Consider the following 9894-nt stretch of genomic DNA (forward strand, 5'->3'; position numbering starts at 1 on the left):
AGCTTCGGTGGCCAGTGGCGATTCAGCGAATGTACTGGAGGAGGAAATATCCTCCCTGTTACACAAACAGGCAATCAGAGCGGTTCCAAGCAAAGAAGCTCAGCAGGGCTTTTACTCCCGCTATTTCCTCATCCCGAAAAAGGACGGAACATTGCTCCGTCCTATTCTGGATCTGCGTGTGTTAAACAAGCATTTGAAAAAGTACACGTTCAGAATGCTCACATACAAGATGCTTTGTCGCTCAATTAACACAGGCGATTGGTTTGTTACAATCAACCTATCAGACACATATTTTCACATCGCCACACAAGAAATATTTCAGGTTCGCTTATCAGAGCGTAGCGTACGAGTTTCAAACTATCCCATTCAGGCTATCCTTAGCCCCAAGGGTGTTCAGCAAATGATTGGAGGCAGCGCTGTCTCCATTAAGGAACAGCGGCAAAAAAAAAAAAAAAAAAAAAAAAAAGGAACAGCGGCATCAGAATATTCTCTTACATAGACGATTATCTAATATGCTCACGATTGCGCCAGCAGGCGATCAAAGACTCCGAGGTGGTAGTGAATCACCTCACGGAGCTCGGGTTCACAATCAACCTGAAAAAGAGCCACTTGGAACCCGCACAGTTTACAGGGGGCTCAGAATAGACTCCATCTCCTATCGTATCGAACTTTCAAAGCGGAGGATCGCATCCTTCACTCGCTGTCTTTCCCGTTTTCAGCTGGGGAAAGTAGTGCGGTTCCAACTCTGTCTCCGCCTCCTCTGCCTCATGGCCTCGATGATATCGGTGGTACATTTGGGGCTGCTTATGATGAGAGATTTTCAGCGGTGGGTCGCTTCTCTGCAGCTGTGCCCTCGCCGACATCTCAGTCGTGGTGTAAAAATAATGCAGCCGTGTATCGCGGCTCTCCGGCCTTGGAGGAGCCCGACAGCTCTCGCTGCGGGGGTACCTCTCGGGGCAGTATCATCGAGGGTGACACTGACCACAGATGCATCCCTGTCAGGTTGGGGTGCCACTATGATGGGCAGAGCAGTGAATGGCGTTTGGTCACAGAGACTCGCTATGAATCACATAAATGTGCTGGAGCTCCGTGCGGTTCTCCAAGCCTTATGGCATTTTCTGCCGTATCTCCGGGGACAACATGTTTTACTGAAAACAGACAACTCCACTCTAGTTGCTTATATCAACCGCCAGGGCGGCACCCATTCCCGGCAGCTACACAGATTAGCCAGGGAAATAAATGTGTGGAGCAGCACTCGGCTCCTCTCCCTTCGGGCAACTCACGTACCAGGAATTCTGAACAGGGGGGCGGACCTCCTGTCCAGAGGAAATCCACTGTTCGGAGAATGGAGGCTTCACCCACAGGTGGTGGAGCAGATTTGGCAGAGATACGGCCGGGCTGCCGTAGACCTCTTCGCCTCGCAAGAAAACACACAGTGCCCTCTGTCTATCTCCCTGTCAGACGCACACGCTCCACTGGGTGTGGATGCGCTGGCCCATCCATGGCCAAAAACTCCGCTGTATGCTTTCCCTCCCCTCAGCCTGATCCCCCCTACACTGATCAGAGTGAGGGATCAGGGGCTGTCACTGATTTTAATAGCTCCACTGTGGCCATCCAAACACTGGATAGCAGAAATCATCCAGCTTCTGGTGGACGAGCCATGGCCACTCCCCATCCGCAGGGACCTTCTGTCTCAGGTGCGTGTGGAGATATACCATCCCCATCCAGACCAGGTTGCTCTCTGGGCCTGGCCCAAAGGTGGAATTTGAAGGCAGCAGGCATGCCTCCGAAGGTTATTGAGACCATTCAGAATACCAGAGCCTCCTCCACTCGTTCCATTTACAGCAGTAAATGGCGTGTTTTTGAAGAGTGGTGCCATGAAAAGCAGATTATCCCTTTTCAGTGTTCAGTGGTGGAGCTGTTGTGTTTTCTTCAAGACTTGCTGGACAAAAGGAGAGATTTTTCCACCATAAAGGTCTATTTAGCAGCTATTTCAGCCTGCCACGTGGGGTTTGGTGATAAACCAGCTGGTCAGCACCCCCTTGTATGTCGCCTCATGAGAGGGGCACGTCGAACGCTCCCAGTCTCTAGACCACTGGTCCCTTTATGGGATCTGTCAGTCATTTTAGATGCTCTCTCCCACCACCCTTTTGAGCCTATTGGGGCAGTAGGGTTGAAGTTTCTCTCTCTTAAAACCGCTCTGCTGTTGGCTCTAACCACAGCCAAGCGAGTTAGTGAATTACAGGCTCTGTCTATTCACCCCTCTTGTCTACAGCTGGCCCCGGGACTCTCTAAGGCACATCTGAGGCCTAACCCAGCCTTTGTCCCTAAAGTGTTGGAAACATCATACAGGAGCTCTACAGTAGAGCTCCTGGCTTTTCACCCCCCTCCATTCTCCTCAGAGAGGGAGCAGAGGCTGAACACTTTGTGCCCTGTCCGGGCCTTGGGGACTTATGTTGACAGAACAGCTGGATTCAGGAAGTCAGATCAGCTGTTAGTTTCCTGGGCCTCCCCTCACAAGGGCAGGCCCTTATCACGCCAGGGGCTAGCTCATTGGATTGTAGAGGTCATAGCTCTGGCTTATAGCTGTAAGGGCTTGCAGGCCCCCCCGGGACTTCGAGCTCACTCCACTAGGGGTGTGGCCACATCCTGGGCTTTGTTCAGAGGTGTATCAGTCCAGGATATTTGTGCAGCGGCAAGCTGGGCTATGCCACACACGTTTGTCCTGTTTTATCGGCTGGAGGTTGCACAGTCATCCCTGGCTCAGGAAGTGCTGGATTCTGGTGCCTCAGGTTCGACCTGAAATCCTGGAGTAGTACTGGAGCGTAGCTTTGGGAGCTGGCGCAATCCGGGACTGGGCCATATCTCCCATAGTGAAACACTGAGCAAAGTTAGAAAAAGAACATTGGGTTGCTTAACGTAATCCCTGTTTTTTTGATAACAGAGTGAGGTGTTTCACCAAAATTTCCCTCCTTGCTTAGGCACGGAAAGAAATCTGTTGGAATGAGTTAGGAGGAGCTGGTCGGCCGTGTTAGAATGAGGAGGCGGAGCCCTGAGCATGGCTCAACAGGGGTGTCATAGACACACGTGGTGTCATTGCAGCTTCCGTAGTTGGTCACGCCAAGGTGATTCCCATAGTGAAACACCTCACTCTGTTATCAAAGAACCAGGGATTACATTAAGTAACCCAACGTTTAATTGGCAACAGGTCAGTAACACGACTGGGAATCAAAAGAGCATCTTAGAAAGACAGAGTTGCCTAGATAAAAAGATTCAATTCAATTCAATTCGATTTTATTTATATAGCGCCAAATCACAACAAAAGTCACCTCAAGGCGCTTCATAGATAAAAACCCAACAATCATAGGAACCCCGAAGAGGTTAACACGTGAGGAGTGGATCGAAATCATGTTGATATCTGGTGAACGCAGTAACTGGGTCATTGCAGCAGATTTCAATGCAAGACACCCTACGAGACCACCCATCTCCCATGCTACAGTCAGCAAACTGCTTGCTAAGTTTCGGAAAACTGGTTCAGTGTTGGATTTGCCAAAATGTGGATGCAAGAAAACTGTCACTGATGAAGAAACATCAGTGGCTGTCCTAGCTTCATTCAGCAAGAGCCCACAGCGTAGCACTCGCCACATGTCACTGGAGAGTGGCATTAGTCGAACATCCCTTCGGCGGATATTAGCTACTCACAAATGGCACCCTTACAAACTCCAGCTACTGCAGCATCTCAATGAGGATGACCCAGATCGGCGCACAGAATTAGCAGAACGGGCAAAACAAAAATTGGAACAGGACCCTCAGTTCACGCAGAAGATTTTGTTCAGTAATGAGGCAAACTTTTATGTGAATGGTGAAGTTAACAAACAAAACCACCGCTATTGGTCTGACACTAAACCACATTGGATGGATCCCTCCAAGACTGTTAGAACAACAAAAGTGATGGTTTGGTGTGGTATATGGGGTACAATGATAGTGGGTCCATTGTTCATCAATGGAAACCTCACTGGATATTTGAAATTGCTACATGATGATGTTTTTCCCTCTTTATGCACTGAAGCTGGCACATTCCCCGAGTTTTTTCAGCAAGATCGTGCACCACCACATTATGGGTGCCAGGTCCGAGCATTCCTAGATGAACAGTTTCCTGGAAATTGGATTGGTCGTCGTGGGCCAGTTGAATGGCCCCCAAGGTCTCCCGATCTGACCCTTTAGACTTTTATCTTTGGGGTCATCTGAAGGCCATTGTCTATGGTGTGAAGATACGAGATGTGCAGCACCTGAAACTACGGATACTGGATGCCTGTGCTGGCATTTCTCCTGCCGTGTTGCTATCACTGTGTGAAGAGTGGGAGAAGAGGGTTGCATTGACAATCCAACACATTGAACACATTTTATAAATGGTCAGAAACTTGTAAATAACTCATGAAAGAATAAAGTTACGTTGAAACCAAGCACACCATTGTTTTTCTTGTGACATTACCAATAAGCTTGATGTGTCACATGACCCTCTTCCTATTGAAAAAACAGAAGTTGTATCCAAGATGGCCGACTTCTAAAAGGCCACCACGGTCACTGCCCATCTTGAGGAGTTTGCCCCCTCACATATACTAATGTGCCACAAACAGGACTTTAACATCACCAACCATTCCCATGTTATTAAGTTACAAGTGCGCATGCGCCAACCAGCGTGCAGCCTGTTACAGTCGCTCCTGCTTTTCTCTTAGTTTAGCTCTTTTTTCTTACGTATTCTTTTTTTTTTTCTGACTTGTATTTTCCTCCGTTTTCTATCTCTTACTCAATCATGTGGATTGAGAGAGTTTTTGTTCTTCTGGTGGCCGTGGAACTGTTACTTTTATCATGGAACGGGACCGCGGCACATCTCCTACACGCACGGACTGTTTACTCCAGAGATCAGCTGATCGCCCTGATGCCGGCCGGCTCGCTGGCCAGGCCCGCAGAAGTGCCCGCAGAAGTACCAGCTGAAATTTGGAGGAAAACACATCGGGGATGCAGAGGTCAAGGACAGAAGAGAAGAAAAAAGGTGACGGTGAGACAGCGGAGGCTCGAAGCGAGGAGGAGGTTTAAACCGTGTCTGCCGTCTATCGTGATGGGAAATGTGCGATCGTTGGCAAGTAAAATCGACGAGCTCTCAGCACTGGTACGGAGTCAGAGGGAATACCGAGAGTGTAGCCTGATGTGTTTCACCGAATCATGGCTGCACCAGGTCATTCCCGATGAGAATGCTTCCGTGGAAGGCTTCCACACTGTTCGGGCGGACAGGGACAGCATCGCTAGCGGTAAGCGTAAAGGAGGTGGGCTTGCTGTTTTAGTTAACAACCGGTGGTGTAACCCTGCCAACATAACAATCAAAGAAAGGATTTGTTGCCCGGACACTGAACTGTGTGCTGTTGGACTCAGGCCGTATTATTTACCCAGGGAATTCTCTCACGTCATCTTGGTGGCTGTTTATGTTCCCCCCTCTGCTAACCCCACAGCTGCATGTGACACTATCCACTCTGCCATAGCTCGGCTACAGACTCAGCACCCGAGTGCCTTTATTGTGATCTCGGGTGACTTCAACCATGTATCACTGGACAATACACTACCAACATTCAAACAATATGTGGACTGTCCCACCAGGGGAGAGAAAACTTTAGACTTACTGTATGCTAACGTCAAGGATGCATACAGCTCCTCCCCCCTCCCCCCACTTGGTAGGTCAGATCATAACCTGATTCACCTCACCCCCCGCTATGTGCCAATTGTGAGGAGGGAACCTGTGACCACCAGGACTGTTAGGAGGTGGTCAGAGGAGGCAATAGCGGAACTACAGGGCTGTTTCGAGGTGACCGACTGGGAAACACTCTGTGAGCCTCACGCCGAGGACATCAATGGGCTTACTGAGTGTATCACAGACTACATAACTTTCTGCACCGACTCCATTGTTCCAGCTCAGACTGTTCATTGTTACCCAAATAACAAGCCGTGGGTGACTAAGGACATCAAAGCCCTCCTCAACAACAAGAAGAGGGCTTTCAGAGGGGGCAACAAAGAGGAGGTGAGGAAGGTCCAGGTGTTACTAAAGGACAAGATCAGAGAGGCTAAGGACAATTACAGGAGGAAGTTGGAGTGGAAACTCCAGCAGAACAGCATGAGAGAGGTGTGGAGGGGCATGAAGACCATCACTGGATTCAGGCCAACCAACAGCAGGGGAGCTGAGGGAGGTGAGAATAGAGCCGACGAGTTGAATCTGTTTTTCAATAGATTCGACACCACAGTGTCTGCTCCCACCCCCACAACCTCACCTGCAGTCAGCCTGGAATCCAGAGCCACACCACTGTGCCAGCCTCTCTCTTCACATGTTGCCTCCTGTGAGATTCCTGACACCCCTCCCCCACCCATCACCTTCACTCAATACCAGGTTGAGATGCAAATGAGGAGACGTCACTCAGGCAAGTCTGCTGGACCAGACGGAGTGAGTCCCCTTGTCCTCAAGGCCTGTGCCCCCCAGCTGTGTGGAGTCTTTCATAAACTGTTTATGCTGAGTCTGAGTCTGCAGAGGGTCCCGGTGATGTGGAAGACATCATGCCTCGTCCCTGTACCAAAGACGCCTCGTCCCAGTGGCCCCCAGGATTACAGGCCCGTGGCACTGACCTCCCACATCATGAAGACCCTGGAAAGGCTCATCCTGGACCAGCTGCGACCCATAGTAAGACCACATCTGGATCCCCTTCAGTTCGCTTATCAGCCTCGTCTCAGAACAGAGGACGCCATCATCTACCTGCTCAATCGTGTCTACACCCATCTGGACCAGCCGGCGAGCACTGTGAGGGTCATGTTTTTTGACTTTTCCAGTGCTTTCAACACCATCAGGCCGACCCTCCTGGGTGATAAGTTAGCAGCGATGCAGGTGGATGCTTCTCTGGTGTCCTGGATTGTTGATTACCTGACAGGAAGACCACAATATGTACGTCTCCCACAGTGTGTGTCTGACAAGGTGATTAGCAACACAGGGGCACCACAGGGGACTGTCCTCTCCCCCTTCCTCTTCACCCTCTACACCACAGACTTCAGCCACTGCACAGAGACCTGCCATCTTCAGAAGTTTTCTGATGACTCTGCGGTGGTTGGATGCATCAGCAGGGATGATGAGACAGAGTACCGGGCTGTGGTCGACTCCTTTGTCACGTGGTGTGAGCAGAATCATCTGCAGCTCAACGTGGCAAAGACCAAGGAACTGATCATGGACTTCAGGAAGACCAGGAAACACTTGACCCCTGTTTCAATCCAGGGGGTCAGTGTTGACATTGTGGAGGACTATAAATACCTTGGAGTACACATTGACAATAAACTGGACTGGGCTAAAAACACCACAGCACTTTACAGGAAGGGCCAGAGTCGTCTCTATTTTTTGAGGCGACTGAGGTCCTTCAACATCTGCCAGAAAATGCTGAGGATTTTCTATGAGTCTGTGGTGGCCAGTGCGATCCTCTATGCTGTTGCATGCTGGGGGAGCAGGCTGAGGGTCGCAGATGCCAACAGACTTAATAAACTGATCCGTAAGGCCAGCAATGTTGTGGGGATGGAGCTGGACTCCCTCAAGGTGGTGTCGGAGAGGCGGATGCTGTCCAAGATAAAGACAATGTTGGATAACACCTCCCACCCACTCCATGACATGTTGGTCAGTCACAGGAGCTCGTTCAGTGAGAGACTGAGATTACCGAAAAGCACCACTGAACGACACAGGAAATCATTCCTGCCTGTGGCCATCTCCCTGTACAACGCATCCACTTAACACACTGTTTGTTGCTACAACTACACATGTTTCTTTTCCAAATATTTATTTATAAGTGACTTATGTATGTATGTATGTATATATATGTATATATTGTACTATTCTTAGTTAGCGTATTGTCTGTCTTGTCTTAATGTTGGTTTAAAATGGAGCACTGTAACAAAAAATAATTTCCCCCAGGGATCAATAAAGTATTCTGATTCTGATTCTGATTCTGATTACGGTGTATCCATATAAATGGCCCACCCTGTAGAAGCTGAAATGGCCTGGAGTCCAGATCGTTCACCAAATAAAAGCATTTGGTGCATCATGAAATGAAAAATATAGCAAAGATGATCCAGGACTGTTGAACAGAATTTTAGAGAGGAATGGGACAACATGCCTCCCCCACATTCCTCCCCGAAAAGCCAAAACCTTTCAGTTCATAGATGTTTTTAGATTGTTGTGAAAAGAAGAGGGGATTTATTGTAATAGAATAGAACATAATACTCGTTCATTGTCATTGTGCATGTACAACAAAATTGTAGGTGTTTCACATCAACTTCGGGATGCAACTGCAGACGGCAGGAATAAATAGCAAAAAGGAGAAATACATACAGTCAAAGGGATATATACAAAACAAGAAAAATATATACAAGTATAAGAGAAAGGCCCACATTAGAGAACAAGTTGAGATTCTTCAAAGGAATAATGTGTAATACTCATCGTGCAGCGGTTGGCCAAATGGATTACAGGACACATGGATGTCTAATTGAAAGAAGGAGCAGCACTGCTGCCTCACTATTCTTCTCTTGGATTTCTAATTTGTCAAAGCTGTTTCAAAACCTTTCAAGTGATTTCTACTTCATGTACCAGTCACCAAAGCTTGATAGTGGTGTAAATTATGCTCAGTCAGTTCAGGAAACCCATTTGAGACAATCAGTCAGTGAATAGTAAAGGAATAGTTTGATGGTCTGTAAAAGTGTTTTGTTGCCTCTGCAGTGTACAGAGGCAGAGCCAGTGAGTTTAGCTTAGCATAAAAACTGAAAGCCTAGGGAAACAGTCATTTCCTACTTTTTGGACAGAACCAGACTTGTGGCCCTTAAGTTCCAGGTTAGTTTTACTTTTATTTTTACAGATAATTTAGGGATTTTCCCAAAAGTATATACTTTTAACTGCCAGACCCTCTCAAAATGAAAGTAAAACCTGAAAATGTAAAATACACACAAGTATATGAGCCGCAGCTCTGAGAACAATGGCACCAAGTCCAGCCGAGATACGTCTTTTCGCACACAATGTTTATGTGTGAGAGGAGCTCAGTCTTGGACCTCAGACAGGTGTCCAGCCGGGTGCTCAGGCCAGCTAACCCCAAGCCCCTGGCCTCGGTCTGGTGCCGTAATGCTGGAGGTCAGAGGTTAATGGAGCAGAGTGGCGCCGGCCAGTCATCCCCCAGGATCTTGGGTGGATTTGGTAAACAGTGAAGCTGTCATTGCAGATTAATACTGAGAGGAGGTAGAGCAGGTCCGAGCACACAGGGGGCTAATAGCTCCCAACTCAGCCATGAAAGTGCTTGTCTTCCTCATTCTCCTCTCTCCCTCATCCCTGCAGATAAACCCCGCAGGCTTTGAGGGAGGGAAAGCACAAGAGGGGGAGAAGGAGGTGGCAGGAGAGCAGGGAAGAAAAGAAAATAGTTAACTCAGAGAAAAAGGACTAACAAGAAGGTAATAATCACACGTGTGCTTGAAACACTGAATGGTAAATACACTAAAAGGTGTGGAGCTTTTTAAAGAATTCAATTTTCTTCTTATTTTGAGGATTTAGAGTTCTACTCAAAGTTCATTCACTGGTTACAGCTGAAAGAGCACAACCCCAACCGCTACCTCTCCTCTGCCTCTGTGGGGGATCTTTGGGGACTTTCTTTTTTACTTTTTTATGTACACAAGACTTAACACTCAGATTTATCTGTCTTTGCATCTTACATTTGAGGGGGCGGCCCCATCGATGTCTAATCCAGCTTGTGTGAAGACAGGATATTATATGTCACTGCTTTGCTCTGCGTTGCGGTTACTTTCACTACAAGTAATGTGACACCGAAAGAGAAATAAAAA

General features: G+C 48.1%; 1 pseudogene; it reads left to right on the forward strand.

Moving 5' to 3' along the window:
- The first annotated feature begins 512 nt into the window (after positions 1-512).
- On the forward strand, positions 513-2803 carry LOC147306995 (uncharacterized; annotated as a pseudogene).
- Positions 2804-9894: the final 7091 nt, after the last annotated feature.

The sequence above is a fragment of the Aulonocara sp. 'chitande type north' Nkhata Bay genome, linkage group LG19 (genome assembly GCF_057382095.1).
Source record: "Aulonocara sp. 'chitande type north' Nkhata Bay isolate Kocher_YH1m ecotype deep benthic linkage group LG19, A_spYH_male_GT1.1, whole genome shotgun sequence".
In the NCBI taxonomy this organism is placed as follows: Eukaryota; Metazoa; Chordata; class Actinopteri; order Cichliformes; family Cichlidae; genus Aulonocara; species Aulonocara sp. 'chitande type north' Nkhata Bay.